This window comes from Moschus berezovskii, chromosome 23, assembly GCF_049115385.1.
Source record: "Moschus berezovskii isolate FMDL1 chromosome 23, NW_MosBer_1.0, whole genome shotgun sequence".
Taxonomy (NCBI): domain Eukaryota; kingdom Metazoa; phylum Chordata; class Mammalia; order Artiodactyla; family Moschidae; genus Moschus; species Moschus berezovskii.
The window spans coordinates 52,731,201-52,756,273 of NC_142482.1; the positions used below are offsets into that span (position 1 = coordinate 52,731,201).

The window sequence follows — 25,073 nt, forward strand, 5'->3', positions numbered from 1 at the left end:
AAATTGTGAGCAACAGGTCATGCTGTGTTCCTAATATATGAACAGCCACGCTTATCAAAAACCTATGAAAAGATAGACAGACAGATAGGTAGATAGTCCCAGGTCATGCTGAAGGCACTCTGTTTGGGTCAGTATGTCTGAAGAGGAGATTAGGGTCCCAACTGATAGGAGAATCCTTATCACCCAAGCAACTTGAAACCCAGAATAGGTCCCAAGAAATTCTCTCAACCTAGAGGGCAGGAGAAACCAGGAGAAAAGAGCCTAGATTTTCTGAAATTACTACAGCACAGATCCTTGGAAATTTCTCAGCCGTGTTTCTTTATTTAATTTTTGGCTGTGCGGTGTCTTCACTGCCGTGTGGGCTTTTCTCTAGTTGTGATGAGCAGGGACTACCCTCTAGGTGGGGTGTGTGGGCTTTTCATTGGCATGGCTTCTCTTGTCGAGGAGCACAGGCTCTAAGGTGCGAGGACTTCAGTAGTTGCAGCACGTGGACTCGGTAGTCGCAGCTCCCGGGCTCTAGAGCACAGGCTCAATAGTTGTGGCACACAGACTTAGTTGCTCTGAGGCATGTGAAATCTTCCTGAATCAGGAATCAAACCTGTGTCTCCTGCATCGGCAGGCGGAGTCTTTACTGCTGAGCCACCAGGGAAGCCCTCAGCCATGTTAATATGCCTGCAGCTGTCCCAGACTTCTCCAGGCCTCAGACATGATCAGAATCTCCTTCCTTACACTCTCCATTCACTCGCTTACAAGGTACCTAGCCCTTACCTAGCCAAGTACCTCCATATGGTACATAAATGCTTCTGAAATAAATGAATGGAATTTGACACTGTGCCAACGATCGCTTTGTTCACAAATAATTCTCTGCATCTGGAGTGCTCTTTCAAAGAGGTCAGCTCCCACCAAGGAGTTGCAATTATTGAGGAAGTGAAACTGATTGACAAGTGCCACTTAAGAGATCTCCATTTTACTTTGCAGCCATCACTTCTCTTGTGAAATGGCCAAAGAGGAGAGGACGAAAGGAAACATTTCATGTTCCTTCAGTAACATAACACGCCCAGACATTTTCATAAAGCAAGTCTAAAACTCAAGATTGGTGCGGATATATTCATCTGACAAATGATACTTGTCTGCTGTTGTTATGGACTGAATTGTGTCCTCGACAAAAATTACAATGTTGAAGTTCTAATCATCAGTATTTCAGAACATGACTGTATTTGGAGATAGAAACTTGGAGAGGTAATTAAGCTAAAATGAGGTCATTACAGTGGTCCCCAATCCAGCAAAATGGGTGTCCTTATCAGAAGAGGAAATTAGGACACTACACGCCAAGGAGAGAGCTTCAGAAGATACGTCGGGGACTTCCCTAGTGGTCCAGTGGTTAAGACTCTCTTCTCCTAATGCAGGGGGCCCAGGTTCAATCCCTGGTTAGGGAACTAGATTCCATTTGTCACAGCTAAGAGTTCATATGTCACAACTGAAAAAGATCCCCTGCAATGAAGATCTAGCGCAGCCAAAACCATAAACGTAATAAGTAAATACTTTAAAAAAGAAGACGATGAGAATATGTGGGCAGACGCCTTAGTCTTGGAAACTTTTAGTCTCCAGAGACAGTGTTGTTGTTCAGTTGCTCAGTTGTATCCCACCCTGTGTGACCCCATGGACTGCAGCACGCCAGTCTTCCCTGTCCTTCGCTATCTCCCAGAGTTTGCTCAGACTCCTGTCTGTTGAATTGATGATGCCATCCAACTCATCCTCTGTTGCCCCCTTCTCCAGAGACATAAGGACATACGTTTCTATTGTTAAGCCAGCCAGTCTTTGGTATTTTGTTACAGCAGCCCCAGCAAATATAGTTACCTTGTAAATTTTACCTTTCAAATGAAAATGACTCATACTCAAAAGGGCCTGAGGTTGAGTTGTTTTTTCTTGCAATGGCAATAGGCCATAAAGGTTCTCTGGTGGCATCCACTTCCCCTGTGACGTGTGAGTTTACAAGATGAGTATGTGAGATTAGGATACTCTATAGATGGCACTCCTAGCACCTGATCTTTTAGCCACAGCCCACTGGATCCAAAGATTTACAACTTCCTGGGGTACATGAGTGTGGGGCTTGGGCCAGGGTAGGGAGAAGGGATGAGGCGTCTCAGTTTTCCATGACTGTTGCCCAAGGATGGGTCCGATATCCACAGCTGCAACAAGAGCCTCCCTTCTAAGAAAACTGCCTGTCCCCTCCAGCTTCCATGCTGGGTTCCTGCTTTTCCCCAGGATCTAGCACTTGTAACTGACTAGAGCTTTTTCTCCTAAAGAATGGGGAAAGACGAGTTTCAAAAAAACACTGAATGCGTCTTTTTCTGCCTAAAAAATTTTCTTCTCTTCCCCCAATTTTTAAATAAATAAGCAGCCAAGAATTTGACCCTGCTGGTTTCGTAGGTGGGTTTATATTATAGTAGGATTATGTAAGCTCAACTTCAATTTTCATAACAGTCGTCAATAATTTTGAGGAATTCCCTGGGGGCCCAGTGGTTAGGACTCTGTACTTCCACCATAGGGGCACAGGTTCAGTCCCTGGTTGGAGAACTAAAATCCTGCATGCTGAGTGGAACAGCTAAAAAAATTAAATAAAAAAAATTTTTTTAATATATAGTTTAGAAAAAAATAATCATTTTGAAAGCCCAAGATAATGCTTTACCGAGGTAACTGGCTTGTTATTTATCCAGGGCCCAAATCATTATTTAGGTGAAGAGAGGCACTTAAAATATCTCCCTTCTTAAATCTAAAGTCAAGGTTGACCACAGATCATTTGCTGCCCTTTTTAGGTAGTGAATTGACCCACATACTTGAGAGTACTACCATTAAAATATCATTTTTTAGAAAATATTTATTTATTTGGCTGAGCTAGGTCTTAGTTATGGCCTATGAACTCTTAGTTGTCGGATTAAAATCTATTTCCCTGACCCGGGATCAAACCTGGGCCCCCTGCACTGGGAGTGAAGAGTTCAGTCACTGGACCACCAGGGAAGTCCCTGGAATATCATTCTTGAAAAGAAAAGAAAATTTCTCCCATTGGAATAAGGCACTCTAAGATCTAGGGATCTATTATTTCTAAATGAAAGTTCTACAAGAGAATTATTACACTATTTTGTCAGTCATTAATATGTTTTCATGAATTAAGTATCAGAGATTAGCAAACCACACTTCCAGCAAGGTCTAAGGAAACAAAATAAGGAAATGCTGATATGTATGATACTTGCAATAAAGTATCTTTTATAACACATTATTCTTATCAACAAAATGGATCAAATTGTCATATGCCCTATTATGGATTTTGAGAGGGGAAAATGTTAGAAATACAAAAGCCAACTCAAAGGAAAAACTATATAGAAACACGGGTATCATTGTAGGTCTCCTGTAGTATGTGACACAGGAAGAAGAGTCCTTTGTATTAGGAGGAAAAGTCATTTATTATGGATTCTTTTTTGAAAATATATTCTCCGTAGCTCAAAGGGTAAAGAACCTGCCTGCAATGCAGGAGACCAGGGTTCAATCCCTGGGTCAGGAAGATCCTCTGGAGAAGGGAATGGCAATCCACTCCAGTATTTTTGCCTGGAGAATCCCATGGACAGAGGAGCCTGGCAGGCTACAGTCTGCGGGTTTGCAAAGAGTCGGACACGACACTTTTACTTGTTTATCTTTTGGCAGCACTGGGTATTCATTGCTTTTGCTGGGGCTTCCTCTGGTTGCAGTGAGCGGGGGCTGCTCCTTGTTGTGATACATGGGCTTCTCACAGCAGTGACTTCTCTGGTTGTGGAGCATGAGCCCTAGGTGCGAGAGCTCCATAGTTGCAGCGTGTGGGCACACAGGCCCAGTAGTTGAGGCTCTCAGGGCTCTAGAGCGCAGGCTTAGTAGTTGTGGCACATGAGCTGAGTTGCTCTGCAGCACGTGGGATCTTCCAGGACCAGGGATCGAACATATGTGCCCTTCATCGGCAGGCAGAATCATATACTCTAGGCCACCAGGGAAGTTCTATTATGGATTCTTGAGCCTAAGTTCATGAGTGACAGCGCTGACCAGGGAATGGTTGGATCCAGGAAAGAGTCTACCTTTCGGGTTGGTTTATCTAAAACTTTCCCAGTATTATCACTGAAAGTGCTGGGCTCACCATCAAGGGTGGGTCACCCCAGCTTAGAAAGACATTCAAAACCATAAACTGCAAGAGGGCAGAAGTTTTGTTCCCCTCTTGACTGTACATGCAAATGAAGGGTGGAACAGTTCCTCAATCAAAATTTTTGTTATGATGGCTGATTCCCTGAACAAAAAACATTCCCATTCTACCCATTTCTCTGAAGACTTCAGGGAAAAGCATGACATAAATCCTGTGTTCACCAGGGAACATCATTCCTTTGCCCTCTCTGGTACACACAGGAGTCTTTCTTCAACTCTATTACCTTTCCAGGACCCCCAGGAAACTCTTGCAATTCTTGTCAGTCTTAGCGAAACACAGAAGTCTTGGAACTGACCTGGAGGTGACTCTTTCACAGCTGGGACTTTAAAACCAGCTGCCAAGGGTAATCATGGGAGTGGCAGACCTTCCCAAATCCAAGGTTAATAGGCTGTGAATTGCACTCTCTTCACTTCAGAAATTGTTTTAACCTGCTAGAGGAGGAGAAGAAAGTGGGGACAGCACCAGGGGCTAGAGGACAGCTGACAACAATGCTCTCTGCTCTACTCACCCCGGCCTCTCCCAACTGACTTGCCCCCCTCCTTCCTGAAAGCACCAAGCATTCAGATGTATATTAATAGTAGATATTTATACAGCCTACCCGATGTGAATTCAAATTTATTTCCAAGTCATTAGGGCCAATTACTCACCTTTGGGCCCTGTAATATCATTTGTTCCCTGCCAAATGGATTGTTTTTCCTGTTGCAAATGTGATAAATCCTGCAGAGTGCTGCTCAGTCATGTTTAAACTGATTCAGCTTGGTTCAGGGTTGGGTTGAATGAATGAGTGGATGAGTCATGAGGTGTAGAGCTCACGCATGATCCTTTTAATTCGAGAATTCCATGCCATTGAGGAGAATGGACTGACTTGGAAGGCACTAGTCTGAATTCTGGTACTATTTATTTCCTTTAATTTGACCAAGGCCTGAAAGAATGCAAATATTTTCTTTTGCCTTTATTTTGGCTGTGAAGGATCCAATTTTCTTTCTTCTCTAGCTTTCACAGATGTATTAAATTACATTCTGTGTCTAACTGCGCGAGGATTTGAGGAGGTTAGAAAAACAATGATAAAATAGTCCCTGTCTTATGAGAGATTGCAGTCTATCTGAAAGAAAAGATAGGCGCACAAGAAGAAGAAAAAAAACTATCAACAATAAACTTGTCTCCATGATTAGGTTTCGAAAATGTTCTTGTAATGTCAACCCCCTCCAGTATTCTTGCCTGGGAAATCCCATGGACAGAGGAACCTGTGCATGGGGTTGCAAGAGTCAGACAGGACTTAGTGACTAAACAGCAACATCAGTGACACATTGTGTATACTGCCCCAGACCAGCCCTATGAGAATCACTTGGGACTTACAGGAATTCCAAATTCTTGGGTTCTCTACCCTATCCCAGGGGATGAAAATTTTAGGGGCAGGGCACAGCAATCTGTGTTTTAAACAAGCCCTTTGGTGGGTGTGATACTTATCTAGGTTTGAGAACTTCTTGGGTAGATGTTTTACTTCCCAGAAGTTTGGGAGAGTAATGTGGAAAACGGAAAAGGATATGAACTGTCAATTCCTCTCTTGACTTCAGTTTCCCAAATTACCAGTAAATCTCTGTATAAATAACTCTCTAAAACTGTAGGGTTTTTTGTTTGTTTTTTTGTGTTGTTTGCTTTTGGCAAGATCTCGAAACATGATTTATTGTGTTGACCTCATTACTTTTTTAAAAAAATTTTTAAAAATTGGAGTATAATTGCTTTACAATGTTATATTAGTTTCTGCTGTACAACAGTGTGAGTCAGCTATATATGTATACATATATCCCTTCCCTCTTGAGCCTCCCTCCCACCCCATAACTGTAGTTTTAAAAAAATAGAAAAAATGAGACCACTGTGTTGATAGGCATTTATTTGGCCTTCCCTGGTGGCTCAGGGGTAAATAATTTGCCTGCTAATGCATGAAACACAGGTTCCATCCTGATCTGGGAAGATCCCACACGCCAAGGAGCAACTAAGCCCATGTGCCACAGCTACTGAGCCTGTGCTCTAGAGCCCGGGGGGCCACAACTACTGAGCCCATGTGTTGCAACTACCGAAGCCCGGTTGCCCTAGAGCCTATGCTCTGCAACAAGAGAAGTCTACAAGCTGCAACTTGAGAAAGCCCACGGAGCAAAGGAGACCAAGCACAGCCAAAAATAAATAAATAAATTTAAAAAAAGAAAGGCATTTATTTGTGATTGTCTTAGCTCTCTTCATTAAGCTGTGTTAGAGTCCGGAGTCGCCCTTCCCTCAAAGGAACAGAGGACACTCACGATAATGCAAGACACACAAGTTGGACCCCAGCTAGCTGGAAATAAACCTTGCTGTGTGTCTTGCATTATCGTGAGTGTCCTCTGTTCCTTTGAGGGAAGGGCGACTCCGGACTCTAACAGCTGTAAACTCCATGAAGGCAGTTTCTTCTTTGCTATTTTCTGCCCAACCCTTGACTGTATGCTGAAGATAAAAGTTTAATATAGTTCTGGCTGGATTGCATATTTCCATGGTGTTATACTTCCCTATGATTTGCTAAATAAATACTGTGCTGCTGTGCTTTGTCACTCACTCATGTCCAATTCTTTGTGACCCCGTGGACTGCAGCCCGCCAGGCTCCTCTGTCCATGGGAATTCTCAAGGCAAGAATGCTGGAGTGGGTAGCCTTGCCCTCCTTCCGGGGATCTTCCCAACCCAGGAATCGAACCCAGGTCTCCCTCATTGCAGTTAGATTCTTTACCATCTGAGCCACCAGGGAAGCCCTAAATATTTACTAAGGGCTTGTAATGTGCCTGATAATTGATAGTGACAGGAGTAAAAAGTCCCATAAGAAATGACCCTTGCCCCAGTATCCAGTTGAAACAAAAATATACCCTCTAGAAAGATTAAAGAACAGCATAAGGCAACAGACGGCTAAATACAAATAAAGATTTAGATTAGATTATTAAAGGCCATAGGATTCAGAAAAGAAGGACAGAGAGTGATCCAGTGGGTGGAGACGGGGTAAAGCTTGAGCAGGGTTTCAAAAACCCCCGCAGAGAGGGTTGGGCTCTGCGGAGTCCATTGTTCTCCCCGGAACAATGGGGAAAGGGAGAGGAGGGCTGGGACAAAGAGCTGGGACTGGATGGCCTAGAGCAAGATGTGGACAGATTCTAGGAGCCTCAGGGTGAGTGCCTGCTCCACAGGTGCCTGCGGAGTTGGGAGAGGGTTAGAGCCGAGAGGATTGGAGTTAATCAGCTCCTTACTACAGAGCCAGGAATGGCAGCTCAGCTAAGAATTTTTCCCTTCAGTGTATTTTGTTTTGCAGGCAGGACAGATAGGGGTAGACCGCGAGCCTTGTGTGGAAGGAATTGGAGGTTGGGAAGGAGAGAAGAAAAGGATACTTGGTCCCATTTATGCACCTGAGATGGAAGAACACAGTTCTTCCCTGAAGGAGCTCAGTGGTGCGAGGCCGAATATCCTACCTCACTACCCAAGCAGAGATGGGGATTTCTAGTCTGGGCTATCAGGGAGGGCTTCCCAGAGGAAGGGACACCATAAGTGGAGTCCCTCAGTGGCCAGGTGCAAAAGTGGACAGAGGAACAGCAGACACAGAGGCACCAAAGCAAGACGGAGCAGGGGGCAGTGCAGGAATTACAAGCCAGTCGGTTGTCTTTGGCAAAGGTGAATATGAGCAAGTGACCAGACTTAAGTCTTGGAAAAATGGACAGACTGGCGTGAGGTCATGATGGGGTGATGAGTGGGCGTGGCCAGGACAGCATTTTGAAGAGGCCACTCTGATGGGAGTCTGAACAGAGGTGACAGGCTAGCAGGACATTTAGAGGGGTGAAGGGTGAAAGGCCAGACCTTGGGCAAGAAGAGGACTGTGGCAATGTCACAGAGCTTTTGAGTGGAAGAGCCAGCAAGACTCGGTGTCAAGGGTTATGTGGGTGGAGGAACAGAAAAGGACCAACATTTAAAATACATAGTTTGGGGGCATCCCTGGTGGTCCAACGGTTAAGAATCCACCTTGCAATGCAGGCGACACGGGTTCAATTCCTGGTCTGGGGAGATCCCACATACCTCAAGGCAACTAAGCCCATGCACCACACAACTACTAAGCCCACGTGCCCCAACTACTGAAGCCCGCACACCCTAGAGCCTGTGCTCGGGGCCCTCTGCAGTGTTCCGCAACTAGAGAAAGTCTGAGAGCAGCTCTGAAGACCCCACTCAACCAAAAATAAATAAATATGAAAAACAACAACAACAAAATAAAATATATAGTCTTGTGAGCCTGGGCAGCTCAGAGAACGCTGTTACTGTTGAGAGAAATAGGGAAGTTCAGAGGGGAAACCGGTTTTTGGGGAGGAAACCGGGGGTGGGGGAAAGATGATTATTTCAGTTTTGGACACGTTGTTTGTTCTCTTGAGCTGCTTTGTTTGGTTTCTATAGTTGTTTCTTCTTCCCTTAAAACCTAGTTTCAGTGCTTAGAGGGGCGGGGTGGCGGGCGGGAGAGCCCAGTTTTGTATTTTGCACAAGACCGAGGTGAATCTATTTATACAACCTAAAATGACCCAAGGGTGAAAGGGATCAATGAACAACCCAGTGGTTCCAGATTTTCAGCGCCAGGTGCCAAGGTGAAGAGGTGCATGGAGGGAGGATGTGCTGCCCGATGTTTTTGTCTTGTCATCCCAGCCACCGGGGAAGGGAGGCTTGGGCCCCTCACCTGGTTGTCCGGCTTTTGTTTTTCTCAGGAGTCCTTATTCAAAGAGTCAGGACTTCCCGATGGAGCGGTCAGAGGAGAGTCGTGGGTCTGTCATCCCAGGCCATCCTGGCTCAACTTCCTAGTGTGTACGTGCTCAGTCCTGTCCAACTCTTTTGCGGCCCCCTGGGCTGTAGCCCTGGAATCAAGATTGCTGGGAGAAATATCAACCTCAGACACCCAGAAGACCCCACCCTTCTTGCAGAAAGTGAAGAACAACTGAAGAGCCTCTTGATGAAAGTGAAAGAGGAGAGTGAAAAGGCAGCCTTAAAATGCAGCATTCAGAAAACTAGGATCATGGCATCTGGTCCCATCACTTTGTGGGAAATAGATGGGGTAACAATGGAAACTGAGGCAGAATTTATTTTGGGGGCTCCAAAATCACTTCACATGGTGATTGCAGCCATGAAATTAAAAGATGCTTGCTCCTTGGAAAAGCTATGACCAGCCTAGACAGCATACTAAAAAGCAGAGACATTACTTTGCCGACAAAGGTCTGTCTAGTCAAAGCTATGGTTTTTCCAGTGGTCATGTATGGATGTGAGAGTTGGACTATAAAGAAATCTGAGTGCCAAAGAAGCGATGCTTTTGAGCTGTGGTGTTGGAGAAGACTCTTGAGAGTCCCTTGGATTGCAAGATCCAACCAGTCAATCCTAAAGGAAATCAGTCCTAAATATTGATGGACTGATGCTGAACCTGAAACTCCAATATTTTGTCCACCTGATGCGAAGACATGACTCATTAGAAAAGACCCTGATCCTGGAAAAGATTGAAGGCAGGAGGAGAAGGGGGTGACAGAAGATGAGGTGGTTGGATGGCATGACCAACTCGATGGACGTGAATTTGAGCAACCTCCAGAAGTTGGTGATAGACAGGGAAACCTGGCGTGCTGCAATCCATGGGGTCTCAAAGAGTCGGATACGATTGAAAGACTGAACTGACTGGACTGTAACCCGCCAGGCTTCTCTGTCCATGCAATCCTCCAGGCAAAAATACTGGAGTGGGTTGCCATTTCCTTCTCCAGGGGATCTTCCCGACCCAGGGATGGAACCTGTGTCTCCTGCACTGCAGGAGGATTCTTTATGCTGAAAAGCATTCTAAACTGATTCTGGCTCTCTGGGAACAGCAATTAAGGTCTCCACAGACACTCCCTGACCTCAGGTATTTTCATGTTCTGCTCTGGCTGGTATCTGGCGCTACCTGTCAGAGAGAAAATAGGGCAACCTGACTCTCCTGCTCACTGAAGTGGAGAAAGCCCCACGGTGTGGGGTCAAGGAGGGACAGACAGCTTGATCCTGACTCCTCTCCACAGAGGAAAGAGAAGAAGCAGGTTGCAGTGGGGCCAGCTGACCCTGCTCTGTCTCCTACAGATTCTTTCAAGCCACTGGTCACGCTGCCTCTTCGATGCTTGCCCGTATGGAGAACAACCCTACTGGACCTCTTTAACCACAAAATGTTTACCTTGATTTTGTGGAATCAGGCTAACCCTACCTGTATGACTTCCTTAGCAGGACCAAAGCACTTTTGAAAGATAAAATTCCTTTAGGAATAAGAATAACTTTCTTGGGCTTCCCTGGTGGTCTAGTGGTTAAGAATCTGACTTTGCAAAGCAAGGGACACTGGTTCGATCCCAGGTCCGGGCAAATGAGCCCATGTGCCTCAACTACTGAAACCCGCGTGCCCTAGGGCCCACGTTCCACAACAAGAGAGGCGGCTGCAATGAAAAGCATGCACTGCAACTATGGTAGCCCCCACTCATTCCAACTAGAGAAAGCCCAACTACAGCAACTGAAGGCCCAGAGCATTCAAAAATAAAGCTAATTAATTTAAAAAAATAATGAAGAATAACTTTCTTAAGTTGGGATGTCATGGAACTTGGGGCAGCTGCGGTAAAACCAAGGAGAAACCCTGGTGTCATTCCTGACTCCAATCTCTTCGTTTCTCCTGGCCCCAACTGCCAATCAGTCACCTGCCTCTTCCTCTTATAAAGTATCCTTCAAACTCATCCACGTCTCTCCATCCTCACTGTTAACCTAGACCTTTGACTCTTGCCTGTTCCCTGGTAATTCCCTCCAAACTGGCCTTTCTGCCTACAAACTGCCCAGCTACCATCCAGTAATGGGAATCTGGTCTTTCCACAACCTAAATCGGGTTCTGTCCTGTGGAGGATTGTCTGTGGGGGTGGCCGCCAACAGTTCCTCCCATCCCTGTACGTGTGCTCTTCCCATGAAAAGGTGAAATCTATTTCTCCTTGTCTCGAGTCTGGGTCTTATGACTTGCTTCTACCGACAGAATGTCATTAGTCGTGGAAATGACATTCTGGGACTTCTAAACCCAGAAGTTAAGAGCTTAGCGTCTGTTTTTCCTCACTTGGGAGTCAGCTGCCATGGAAAGAAATTTGGGCCAGATAACCAGATGATAACAGACCAGCTGGAGGGACAGGGGATCAGCCAGCCCCTGTAGGCTGTAGCCCAGAGGAGTGAGCGAGGCCATGAGCACATTCTGAACCTTGGGAATCTCAGATTCTCCCATTCCAGTAAACCACCACAGCCACCCCAGGGAGTAAAGAAGAGCTCCATTTGCAGAATCATGAATAAATTAGATTGTGTTACTTACTCAGTCATGTCGGACTCTTTGTGATCCCATGGACTCTAGCCCGCCAGGTTCCTCTGTCCATGGAATTCTCAGTGAGGAGCTGGAACCTGCTCATACTGCTTTACAAGAGTCAATTGCTAAATTTTCAGGAATTTTGTGAACTGCTTTTTTTTTTTTAATGCACTGTTCAGCGTGCGGGCAGGCATTTCCCTGATCAGGGATCAAACCCATGCCCCTTGCACTGGAAGTTCAAATTCTTAACCACTGAACACCAAGAAAGGGCCTTGTGAGCTGGTTGACATCATATTGATAGATTGAAACTGGCCACGATAAGAATATTAATAGCACAGAATTTGCAAATGCTGTAAATCAGGTCACAGTGTTAAATATCAGCACGTTTGGTTATTGTACCCCACAATACCTGTGTTGGCTCCCACCATTTATTGTAAATGCAGAAAATGCTCTGCTTGGTCTTGGACTCTGCAATTTGGACTCCTCTTGTATATACAAAATGTTTTTCTGGGGACTTCCCTGGTGGTCCAGTGGCTAAGACTCCATGCCCTCAATGCAGGGGGCCCAGGTTCCATTTCTGATCAGGGAACTAGATCCCACATGCTGCAAATAAAGATCCGGCACAGTCAAATAAATAAATATTTTAAAAAATTAAAAAACAACTTTTTTTGACCTTCTTCCGGAACCATCCAGAATAAATTGACTGCCCTCACTGCTCCTTTCTCCAAACATTTAACATCTTTTATTGAACTCTAAGCTTCATTAAAGCAGATATTTACCTAGGAAAACCAGTTCCCAGCACAATGCTTGCCACAGAACAATGACAACTAACGTTAATTGAGCACATACCATGAGCCTGGCTTTTTCTTTTAATGAATCCTCAAGTATATGAGGTAGGTATTATTGTCTCCTTTTTCCAAAGGAGAAAACCAAGCACAAAAACTTTTCATCCCCTCACCTCTGTCTCTATAAATGTCTCCATCTTTCACGCAGTTGCTCTAGATATCAACCTATGAGTCATCTTTGAGTCTTCTTTCCTCTGAATACCCCAGCAGCCAATCTCATCAGATCCTGTTATCTCTATCACCAGAATATACCCTGAATCAGAGACTGTCCACTCCTTTCAATTGCTAGTAACGTAGTTAATTGACCTTTTACCTGGATTACTGGTTTCCCAGTTGGTACTATTCCCTTGACTCTATTCAACTGATGGTCAAAATGGTCTTTTATTTTTTGGCCCAGCCAGGGATTGAACCCAGGCCATGGCTGTGAAATGGCCAAATTCTAACCACTAGACCAACAGGGAATTCCTTAAGAGGTCTTTGAAAAATGTAAGTCAGATGATGTAATTCATCTGAGTAAAAATGAATTCCCACAACACTTGTTTAAAGTAACCAAACAGGGCCCAAGATGGAATCGCTCATGCCCAGCCTCGAATCAGCAAACCAAAATTCACTAAGTTTCTAGGCTTGTCTTTCTCAGAAAAGGAATCCCTGGGTCAACCAGTGAACACCTGTTTGCTCAGCACAAGTCACATCACTGGCTACAAGACTCCCCTTTGCTCCTTATGAGGAAAGTACCTTGCTTTACATGCTCAGTCGTGTTTAATTCTTTGCAAGTCCATGGACTGTACCCCACCAGGTTCCTCTGTCCATGGAGTTTTTCAGGCAAGAATAATGGAGTGGCTTGCCATTTCCTACCCCAGGGGATGTTCTCAATCCAGATATCGAACCTTTGTCTTTTGTGTCTCCTGCATTGGCAGGTGTATTCTTTATCACTGTGCCACCTGGGAAGCTCCCATACTGTACTTGATCTTATCCAAAAGACCTTGCGAACCAATCAGCAAACACCTTGTTCCTGCTCATTTTGGTCTATAAGCCCTGAGCTCCTGCATTTTCACCTTCCTGGGAAGGACTCTTCAGATTCCCCCCATCTGAGACTTTCCCACAGATCTTAGCATAAAAGTCACTTTCTTGGCAGGACCTTCTCTGACCTCTACCCCAATTCTCATACATTACTTTGTGTAAGATGTTCTTCATTACAGCTCTCTCTCTATATGCTGCTGTTAAGTCACTTCAGTCGTGTCTGACTCTGTGTGACCCCATAGACGGCAGCTCACCAGGCTCCCCCATCCCTGGGATTCTCCAGGCAAGAACACTGGAGTGGGTTGCCGTTGCCTTCTCCGTCCAACCAGCTATTAGCACCCAACTTTTAACCATGAGCAGACAACCAAGGATTATCACACACTAGTACTTAACGTGGAAGACAAAGGCAAATATCACAAGAAGAAAAAGAGACAACACGAGGAAAAAGTATGAATAAAAATACAATCACTAATACAGTCAATGGATTAAGATACTACATTAAGAAATAAGAATAAGATGACCAAAAGAGAGGACATTCAGAGAAAAGACGGTCTTAGAAGGAGAAAAGGATATATTACTGTTGGTCTCCTTCAGCAGAATGTAAGTTCTACAAGTGCAAGATGCCTTGTGCCTGGCAGATTGTAGGTACCTAGGCCAATTAAGAAAAAAATTTTAAATTAACCAATAAATGAGGGAAAGAAACTATCAAAGACTCCAATCCAGGCTCCAGAGCTGAGCTCTCCGGTTAAATGCATAACCTTTGAATTGGACAAAAAGGTAAGGCAGACTACCTTGTCTGTCACTCTGGAGCCCCGTTTTGGAGCACCCGGAGGTTTTTTGTTTTGTTTAACCTTTCTCGAGTTTGACATCCCCCCTCACTTTCACCTGAACGTTGGAGGAAAAGCAAGAGGTACAAAAGTGATACCCACTAACAGTAGACAAGTTACAGAGGACGCACCTTGGAAAGTTCTGCTGCTGCTGCTGCTGCTGCTGCTAAGTCGCTTCAGTGGTGTCCGACTCTGTGCGACCCCAGAGACGGCAGCCCACCAGGCTTCTCTGTCCCTGGGATTCTCCAGGCAAGAACACTGGAGTGGGTTGCCATTTCCTTCTCCAATGTGTGAAAAGTGAAAGTGAAGTCGCTCAGTTGTGTCCGACTGTTCGCAACCCCATGGACTGCAGCCTACCAGGCTCCTCCGCCCATGGGGATTTTCCAGGCAAGAGTACTGGAGTGGGTTGCCATTGCCTTAGGGAGAATTGGGAGAATTAAAAATATAGCAGGACTAAAAGAAAGTGCCTGAGGTGGAACAGGGAGGGATGTGCATTGTTTATCTTTAGGAGCCTTTAGGATGAAAGGAGTAGCTTAGAATTTAGAGAACAACCATTGTTTTCTGAAAGACGCCCCAGAGGCTCTACCTATGGGCCAAAAGGAGTTGTTGTTGAGTTGCTAAGTTGTCTTTCGACCCCATGGACTGCAGCCCACCACCTTCTTTGTCCTCTGATATCTGGAGAAAGCCTAACAAAAGAAGGCAAGGAGAAAGACAATTTGGGATAGCCTCCCTTTTTTTTTCTTCGAATGTCCTGCTGATCCTGGAATTTTTTGTCATTTACTTTATTTTGTTTTGTTTATCATTACCTTTGCTAATCTTGGAGACTTCCTCTTCTCTTGGGTTTATATTGTCAGAATATTTAGGGAAAGCTTTTAAGAATTTCCACTTCTCAGCTCAATTCTTTTTGCATTTTTCCTTCAAATGCAAATAAAATCATTTACCATTTGGATATACTGTAATTAAAGAGAGGAAGGGGCAGTTCTGTGAATCTAAAATGGACTTCCTTTTGTCTGTGTGTGGGTTCAGAGTCATTTAAAGGCACCAGGAAGACCCATCGAGGGGGGCTGGGTAATGGGGGTTGGCGGTGAAATGGGGGTGGGGTGCTGAAATCAACAATAGAACCTATTTGAAGCTGGACAAATGATAAGACATCAAGTCCCACACAATTTGACATTAGACAGCTCTTTATGGTAAAATGTTAAGCACTTAATATTTTATTTTCATTGCAGGTCATCTTACATTGTACCCCAAAGCTATTTGTTCCTAGAACAAATGCGCATATGCTTATTAAATTTAACAATCCACTGCTTCCAGTTAGTAAAGAGGTCAGGCTTAACCGGGCTCTCCTGAATGAATGAGCCTCATTTGCACTTGTGGTGACAACGACAGTAGTTCTAAATCCAGAAGGAAGAGTTGGGGCTGGAGAGATAATACGTCAAGAATGCTGATTCAATCCTTTTTCTTTTTTTCTTTCTTGTATTTTATTTTCCTGCACCCCCGTGCATGTAGATGACTTACTGGTTTACTACCTAAGAAGTAATCAAGGCAGTGAAACCAAGATGAAAAGAACAAGCCACTCAGCCTCCCTCCATCCACCTCTTTCTATAAGTGGCTTTTATTGATTATTCGATTGGGTAAACGCCCAGAAGGGGAAATAACTTAGTTGAAGATTAGTGCTTATTTTATCCATTCTGGTTTTCATCTAAGAAATTTTGATTCACAGTACCAACTTTTGGATTTTCTCTTGCTCAAAAAAGAGAGAAAGAGAAAAAAGAGGATGGTTTTGGGGGGCTGAGAGCTGAATCATGAGTTAAGTAGGAGGGGGAGGGACCAACACGGTTGAGTAACTGGACCCCGCTTTCCTTGCTCTCCCAAACACCTAGTAACCGCCCTTCTCTGGGAACGTGAGAGTGAAATTCTGGGGCTGATGCTCGTTTCCAGTTGATGAAATGCTTCGTCATTGGCTGGGGTAAAGAGGCATCTTCAGTAATAAGGCATGACTATAATTCCTCACCCTCTGGCTATTATTAATCATGATTCATTTCATGAAAGAGGGAATAAAAGCCTCCGTGAGCCCAAAACACATCTAAACTGGAAGGATTTCAGGTTTGGGTGTGTGAGGTTTTCCTTTCTGGAAGGGGAAATGAGTGTGTTCTAAGGGAGAGAGGCCTGGCTCTCAAAAAGACAACAGTCGGATCGGCCTCTAGTGCGGGAAAGGCCTTATTCATGACCATGAGAAAACTCAGCCTGTTCTGAGTCTCTATTAACAACCTTCATTGATGCAACTGCTCTGATATTTGCCCTTTTTTCTCCTTAGAAAACGATATGTGTCCAAGTGCCTTGGGCTATGTACTTAGTCCTAACTTCTGGAATTCTTTGGGGGTTATTCCCCCTTGATAATGAATAAGTCCCAGGACTGCATCGCTGGAAGGAATCTTAGAGATCATTTCATGTGTTTGATTTCATGTCAATTCAAAGATAAAGGGGGAGAAAACAAGGTTGATAAGATTTATTGAGACCAGCTCAGAGCACTATTCCTTGACCCAGAGTTGAATTAGCACCCAGGGCTTTTGGCTTGCTCGTGCTCTTTCTATTGCAGCAGAACCTCAGCTGAGAACCCAGGTCTCCTGCATTGCAGGCAAGTTCTTTATCATCTGAGCCACCAGAGAAGCCCCAATAGTTTCCTTACTGGAGGTTCAAATGAGATTAGAGGGTGAAGGATGTGTGCATTTCTCCAAACCCCATCTCTTGTCTATTTCCTTCTCAGTAAGATGGCTTTCTTTGCCAAGGAGTCCCTGCTTTCCCAGACTCTCCCATCCCCAGTCCAGCAATGGTGAGAATGTACATGGTGACAGTTCATCCGCTTTTGGGAGACAGAGAGTCATGCAAGTCTCTAGGGTTCTTTGCTCCCCTGAGCCCAAATTAGGTCTACTTCTTCAAGTCTGGGAATCAGAGAAGCCTGGGTACTGCGGCTCCTCTCCCCGCCCCTCCTATTTTACTGTTCTGACCCTGCTCTGTCTCCTCCATCTTCCTTTCTTCTTCCTCCCTCCTGCCTTCTCCATCAGTTGCAATCAGTGATTCAGCCCTGGGAACACTAGGAACTCCTCCAACATCTTTTTCTTACTGTTTTTTACATTTTATCTTAGCCAAAAGGCCAAGAAGCTATTATCTAGTGTTTCTTTTAAAAATGAATTTTCTAGTGTGTGTTAAAAATAAGTTTTGTTTTCAGAGGCATGACAGACCAGAGATGCATCTTTCAGGAAGGATGGTCTTCAGGGCGAGGGTCCCTCGCTGTCTCCCTTAGGACTCATCTCAGCTGGCGGCCAGCCAGCTTCTCCGGGAAGTCCACGGTCATTGACAGAGCCTGGTGTGCTACAGGGTGTGCTACAGGGCTGGGCTATTTCTGCCCCACTGCCCCATGAGGGACTTCTCTAGCGGGCGTTCTCTGCTCCACAGCTCCCTTGACACAGGCTTTGTCACATCTTCATTCTGGTCTAAAGATTCCTGCTGCCCAGTCCTGCTCCTGCCTCTTTTCTTTCACAGGCTCCCTGCGAAACCCCATTCTAGTATCTTCTTCCCAGAGAGCACAAGAAACCTCCCTCCTGGCACCCCATCCCTAAGGCCATGTGTGTGGGGCACATATGTATCAGGCTTCCCAGGTGACTCAGTGGTAAAGAATCCGCCTGGCAATGCAGGCGACCTGGTTTCAATCCGTGGGTCTGGAAGATCCCCTGGGGAGGGAGATGGCAACTCACTCCAGTATTCTTGCCTGGGAAATCCCATGGACAGAGGAGCCTGGTGTGCTACAGTCCACAGGGTCACAAAAAGGTTGGATAGGACTTAGTGACTAAGCAACAGCAACATATGTGTCAGAAAGGGGAGCAGATGACATACACTGGGGAAAAGGGGCTCAAGGGTAAGAAATGTTGAGCACCAGTTACGTGCTGGACACTAAACCAGGCCCTCTGTCTAGGAGGCTTCCTCTAGTCTTCATAATGAAACTGATGTTGGTTTTACTACTGCATTTACTGTTAAAGACACCAAGGTTCAGAAAGGTTAAGAAACTTGCCCTAGGTGGTTTAAGCCCACCCAGGGATACCAACAAAAACAAACAAACAAGAAAGTTAACTGAAGGTGCCTGGTTACTAAGGGGTGGAGCTAGAATTTGAACCTAGACTGCTGGACTCCACACAAGAGAAGACTCTACACATGGACATCACCAGACGGTCAATACACAAATCAGATTGATTATATTCTTTGCAGCCAAAGATGGAGAAGCTCTATACAGACAGCAAAAACAAGACCAGGAGCTGACGGTGGCTCAGATCATGAACTCCTTATTGCCAAATTCAGACTTAAATTGAAGAAAGTAGGGAAAACCACTATACCATTCAGGTATGACCTAAATCAAAACCCTTATGATTATACACTGAAAGTGACAAATAGATTCAAGGGATTAGATCTGATAGAGTGCCTGAAGAACTATTGATGGAGGTTTGTGACATTGTACAGGAGGCAGGGATCAAGAACATCCCCAAGAAAAAGAAATTCAAGCTATATGTTGTCACCCTGCTGATTTAACTTATATGCAGAGTATATTGTGTGAAATGCCGGGCTGGTGAAGCACAAGTTGGAATCAGGATTGCTGGGAGAAATATCAATAACCTCAGATATGCAGATGACACCACCCTTATTGTAGAAAGTGAAGAGGAACTAAAGAGCCTCTTGATGAAAGTGAACGAGGAGAGTGAAAAAGCTGGCTCAGCATTCAAAAAACTAAGATCATGGCATCAGTCCCATCACTATGGCAAATAGATGGAGAAACAATGGAAACAGTGACAGACTTTATTTTCTTGGGCTCCAAAATCACTGCAGAGGGTGACTGCAGCCATGAAATTAAAGGAAGAAAAGCTATGACTAGCCTAGACAGCATATTAAAAAGCAGAGACATTACTTTGTCAACAAAAGTCTGTCTAGTCAAGGCTATGGTTTTTCCAATAGTCATGTACGGATGTGAGAGTTGGACTATAAAGAAAGCTGAGCACCTAAGAATTGATGGTTTTGAGCTGTGGTGTTGGAGAAGACTCTTGAGAGTCCCTTGGACAGCAAGGAGATCAAACCAGTCAGTCCGAAAGGAAATCAGTCCTGAGTATTCATTGGAAGGACTGATGCTGAAGCTGAAGCTCCAATACTTTGGCCACCTGATGCGAAGACTTGACTCATTGGAAAAGACTCCGATGCTAGGAAAGATTGAAGGCAGCAGGAGAAGGGGACAACAGAGGATGAGATGGTTGGATGGCATCATTGACTCAATGGACATGAGTTTGAGCAAGCTCTGGGAGTTGGTGATGGACAGGGAAGCCTGACGTGCTACAGTCCATTGGGTTGCAAAGAGCTGGACACGACTGAGCGACTGAACTGAACTGCTGGACTCCAGTGTTTGGGCTCTTGGGGCTGCCCGGAGGAGGGAAAGGCAGCACAGTGGGCCCTGTTTCCTGCCAGAAGCCCCAGAAACCAAAGCATCTTCATCAATCCTCAGTAATTCTATCAGAGCCCCAAGAGTCGTTCCGGGTGTTGTGCAGGAGAGAGACATTAGAATCCTTCATTCTGCTCTACAAATGCCTTCCGAATTTCCTTCTGGGACCCACCCCTTTCCTCACATGAGCTTCCCACAAAGAGCTAAGGCGAATAAAGGTAAACAGCATCCTAATGATGATAAAGTTATAATAATATGAAGTTAGCGCACACGTTGAGAGTTCTCATGACACACACTTTTTCATCCCTACGCATACACGTGTCTTCTTGCTTAGTATTTGTTCTTCCATCTGCCTTGCAAAGAACCCTCTCCCCTTGCAAATGTTCTTGCGGGTCTGTCCTCCTGCTGACCCTGAATTTCAAGGAGGAGGCAGATGCTCAGCTGCTGCTCAGCCCTCTGGCTATACTTTGAGCCTCAGAGAGACAAGCAGGTACATGATTTTCTGCCGAGTTACAAATGGGGAAACATAAAGGAGTGAGTTGGGTTGTATGCATTAAGGAGTGTGGCTTTATGGGGCCTGGTTGTCTTCCTGTGCTTTGGCTCAAAGGAAATTACAAAACGTTATTAAGCGTCTGTTATTTCTGTCTCATGGGAATTTCATTTAGCCCCTTGATATATAAATGCAGGATCTGCCCTTCAAGAAGAATATGAGTGCCTCTTATTCATGATTTACTCTGTGCCAGGCACTGTGATGTGTACTTTGCAGGCTTCTATCCTTTCATTTCCCGTAGCTCAGACGGGAAAGAATCTGCCTGCAATACAGGAGACCCAGGTTCAATCCCTGGGTTGAGAAAATCCTGTGGAGACAGGAATGACAACCCACTCTGGTGTTCTTGCCTGGAGGAGCCCATGGACAGAGAAGCCTGGGGGGGCTACAGTCCATGGGGTTGCAAGGAGTAAGGAGTTGCGACTGAGCAAACTAACACTACCACTACATCCTTTCGTGGCTTTCAAGCCATGATTGTTCCTTTTTAGGTAGGAGCAAACAGATGGTCAAGCAACTGGCTTAAGATCACACAGCTAGGCATTTTAGGTTCCAAACCTAACTCTCTCTGCCTCCAAAGCCTATTCTGTGTACCATGCTGTATGGTTTTGGGAAGAAATGGGCTCAGGAGGCCCTGAAACTTAATGTTTTCAAACCGTTTAATATGTGCTGTGTCCTCAAGGCCCTTTAGTGAGACAGATGGCAATATTTTCCGTCTTAACACATCCTTCCCTTTTTACACGTTTCTCCTCCCAACTACCCCTTTCAAGGCCAAATTGTAACTGAGCAGGACTCTGTGGGCCTTCGGGGGACAGGCCTTCCCGCATATCCTCTGCCTTAGCTCCTCTCTGAAGTATCTTGTTGCTGTTGTTTAGTCACTCAGTCATCTCCGACTCTCTGTGACCCCATGGACTGTAGCCTGCCAGGCTCCTCTGTCCATGGAATTCTCCAGGCAAGAATACTGGAGTGGGTTGCCATTTCCTCCTCCAGAGGATCTTCCCAAGCTAGGGACCAAACCAGTGTCTCCTGCAATGGCAGGTGGCTTCTTTACCACTGAGCCACCTGGGAAGCCTGGAGTACCTAGATGATAGTATTTGATGCACATTTCCTGAGTTGCTTTGCAGATGCGAAAACCCCCACCAAATGGAAGATGGTAAGTACTTGAAGACCATGAGCACAGTCCCAGATCTTCTGGAACCGAAAGATTGATAATGCTAACCCCTGTGACACCACCCTGTTCCCTCACCGTCAGCCAATCAGAGAATTGTGCACAAACTAATCACAGATCCTCCAAACCCCCTCCCTCACCTGCCCTTTAAAAATGCTCAGCTGCAAACTTTTGGGGAGCTGGAGGCTTTTTAGGGCATGAGCCACCTGTCTCCTTGCATGTCCCTGCAATCAACCTTTCCCTGCTCCACAAACTCTGATATTTCAGTTTGTTTGACCTCACTGAGCGTCGGGCACATGAAGTTGCGTTAACAAAACTTCTAAAATAAAATTAACTCCTACTTCCTCACTTCCCATCTTCTCCTCTGTATACTTCCCCTGAGCTCCACGTCATTGCAGTCCTAGCTCTTGTCACTGTCCCCAGTGACCTCCCTGTTCCCAAATCCTGTACTCTCTCCCTCCCCATCTCTTTCATATTCTTGAGGAATATCTGACCCCCTTGATCCCTCCTTGAAAGAACATCCTCCTTTGGTTTGTGGAACATCATAGACTCTCAGTGTTTTCCTTTCCCTTCTCTCACCCACCCCTCAGCCCCCTTCCTGGGTTCTTTATTATTTTATTTATTCTTGTTTGCAGTGGGTCTTCTTTGCTGCATGCGGGCCTTCTCCAGGTGCGGTGTGTGAGGGCTATTCTTTAGCTGTGGTACACAGGCTTCTCATTGCAGTGGCTTCACTTGCCAAGGACGATGGGCCCTAGGGCTTCTGGGCTCTAGAGCATGGGCTCAGTGGTTGCAGCACACGGGATTAATTGCTCTGTGGCATGTGGGATCTTGCAGGCCGGGGATCAAACATATGTCCCCCACATTGGCAGGCAGATTCTTAACCACTGAGCCACCAGGGAAGCCCCTGGGTTCTTAGCTGCCAGTGGCACCTAGTACCACCTGTATACACAGTACTTGGTCCTTCTCTCGTCCTGATGAATACACCGCCAATGTTATTCAGGTCAGCACAGTGCCCAGCTGTTAAGACTTCCTTTTCTGGACTCACTTGGAGTTGGGAGGACACGCGCTCTGGACAGTGAAGAAGCTAGCTGAGATAAAGGCTTCCTGGGCAGTTTTCATTTCTTGGCTTAAAGGGGCGGGCTTGCCCTGGGCCCCTCCTGCTTACTATCTGCATGGTGGTTGTGTGCCCAAAGATACAGTTGCCATCTTGTGACCACGAAGCCTCCTTGAGGAAGGAAATCTACTTTCTAAAGGGGGACCATAAAACAACTTGGGTCCCCAAGGTATAAATGGGCTGTTCAGCTCCAGTCTTCATGTTATGTGACAAGAATACACCCGCATCTAAGACACACAGTCAACTAGAGTTTCCTGTTCAGCTCAGTTCAGTCGCTCAGTCGTGTCCGACTCTCCGTGACCCCAGGAATCACCGCACGCCAGGCCTCCCTGTCCATCACCAACTCCCGGAGTTCACTCAAACTCATGTCCATCAAGTCGGTGATGCCATCCAGCCATCTCATTCTCTGTCGTCCCCATCTCCTCCCACTCCCAATCCCTCTTAGCATCAGACTCTTTTCCAGTGACTCAACTCGTCGCATGAGGTGACCAAAGTATTGGAGTTTCAGCTTCAGTATCAGTCCTTCCAATGAACACCCAGGACTGATCTCCTTCAGAATGGACTGGTTGGACCTCCTTGCAGCCCAAGGGACTCTCAAGAGTCTTCTCCAGCACCACAGTTCAAAAGCATCAATTCTTCAGCGATCAGCTTTCTTCACAGTCCAGCTCTCACATCCATACATGAATACATTTAGAATTGATACTTACTACTTACTACTGTGCCTTTGAATCTTAGAAACACCCCAGATTTTTATCCTTGGACCGTTTTTTTTTTTTTTAATCTTTCTAATGACATACACACTCTGGGAGACGGCAGCCCTCACTAGGTGACTTTCGGCTCTCCCTTAGCTTTAAGTAATAATTGCAGGCTGAGCGCCGAAGAATTGGTGCTTTAGAACTGTGGTGTTGGAGAAGACTCTTGAGAGTCCCTTGGACTTCAAGGAGATCAAACTAGTCAGTCCGAAAGGAAATCAGTCCTGAATATTCATTGCAAGGACTGATGCTGGAGCTGAAGCTCCAATACTTTGGCCACCTGATGCGAAGAACTGACTCACTGGAAAAGATCCTGATGCTGGGAACGACTGAAGGCAGGAGGAGAAGGGGATGACAGATGAGATGGTTAGATGGCATTACCGACTAGATGGACTTGAGTTTGAGCAAGTTCCGGGAGTTGGTGATGGACAGGGAAGCCTGGCGTGCTGCAGTCCATAGGGTGGCAATGAGTCAGACACGACTGAGCTGCTGAACTGAACTGATATCCAAATTTATGCCTCTAGCCCAAACTTAGCACCATCATTGCAATGTCTTAAGGAGATTTCCAGGTGGTGTGGCTTCTCCATATGTCACAATCTGGTCCAACAGGAAGTTCTGTGTTTTCTGCCCCTTAAATATGCTGCGAATTCATTGACTCCTCTCCATCCTCAGGGCTCCCTCTTTAGAATAAGACACAAGGAAGGGAAGCCATTTACCTTCCACTCAGAGCTCAGAGAACAGAAAGAACCTTCCTCTCCCAGAACTGTCCTCTTTATTATCAATTTACTATTCCTTTGTCTTCATTAGCATGACTTTACTTTTCCAGGAGGTATTTGCCCCAGGCAAAGAATTTGATTGTTCCTTACAGGAACCTCCTGGAAGACCCATTGAGTTTTGGTTATAAAACATCAACAGGGCTTCCCTGGTAGCTTAGTGGTTAAGAAACTGCTTGCTAATACAGGAGACATGGGTTCGAGCCCTGATTCAGAAAGATCCCACATGCCATGGAGCACAACTACTGAGCCTGCGCTCTGGAGCCACAGTTACTGAAGCCCATGTGCCCTAGAGCCCGTGCTCTGCAACAAGAGATGCCAGGGCAACTAGAACCCCCCTCACCCCCGCCCCAGGAAATACAGAGTAGCCCCCACTCGCTGTGACTAGAGAAAAAGCTCGCACAGAGACAGACTCTGTACAGCCAAAAATAAATAAATAAATAATAAAATTAAAAAGAAAATTAAACAGACATTTTATACCCCCAAAATCTATGAGCCCTTTGCTTTAAAATTCTCACTTGTTATTTTTCAACAATCCTGAATGGCTATGTCATGATTCTAATCGAGCTTCCATGCTTGAAAGATGTATCTTAAGCCACAATCCAAATTCTCCATAAAATTCGACCTTGCTTTTTCCTTTCCAAGACAGGGCCCAAATCCCATTCTGCTTCCCCACAGAAAGCAATAAACCTGGCTCTGTCTCATCAACAGATTGTGTTGGAAAGTCGGTGTTTGACCACAGCATCACCGGTTCCATTTCCCCCGGGCTGTCCTCAAATCTATTCTCCAAGTAGCAGCCAGCGTGATCGTTTTAAAAAACACAAACTGGGCCTTGTGATTTTTCTTCTTAAAACCCTCTATATCAAATGCTTCCTTCCCTCTCAGTCACTTCTGCTTTCAGCTGTGGCCACCCCAGGTGGGTTGAGTCAATTCATAGGACAGTGGCTACCTGCTGTGCTCACCTAGAGGGGG

The 25,073-nt window shown here is 45.5% G+C and overlaps 1 non-coding gene across 1 annotated transcript; it reads left to right on the forward strand.

Moving 5' to 3' along the window:
• The first annotated feature begins 1,363 nt into the window (after window positions 1-1,363).
• On the forward strand, window positions 1,364-1,436 carry TRNAR-CCU (transfer RNA arginine (anticodon CCU)). The gene has a single exon. It is a non-coding gene; the product is annotated as a tRNA-Arg (tRNA).
• The last annotated feature ends 23,637 nt before the right edge of the window (window positions 1,437-25,073 follow it).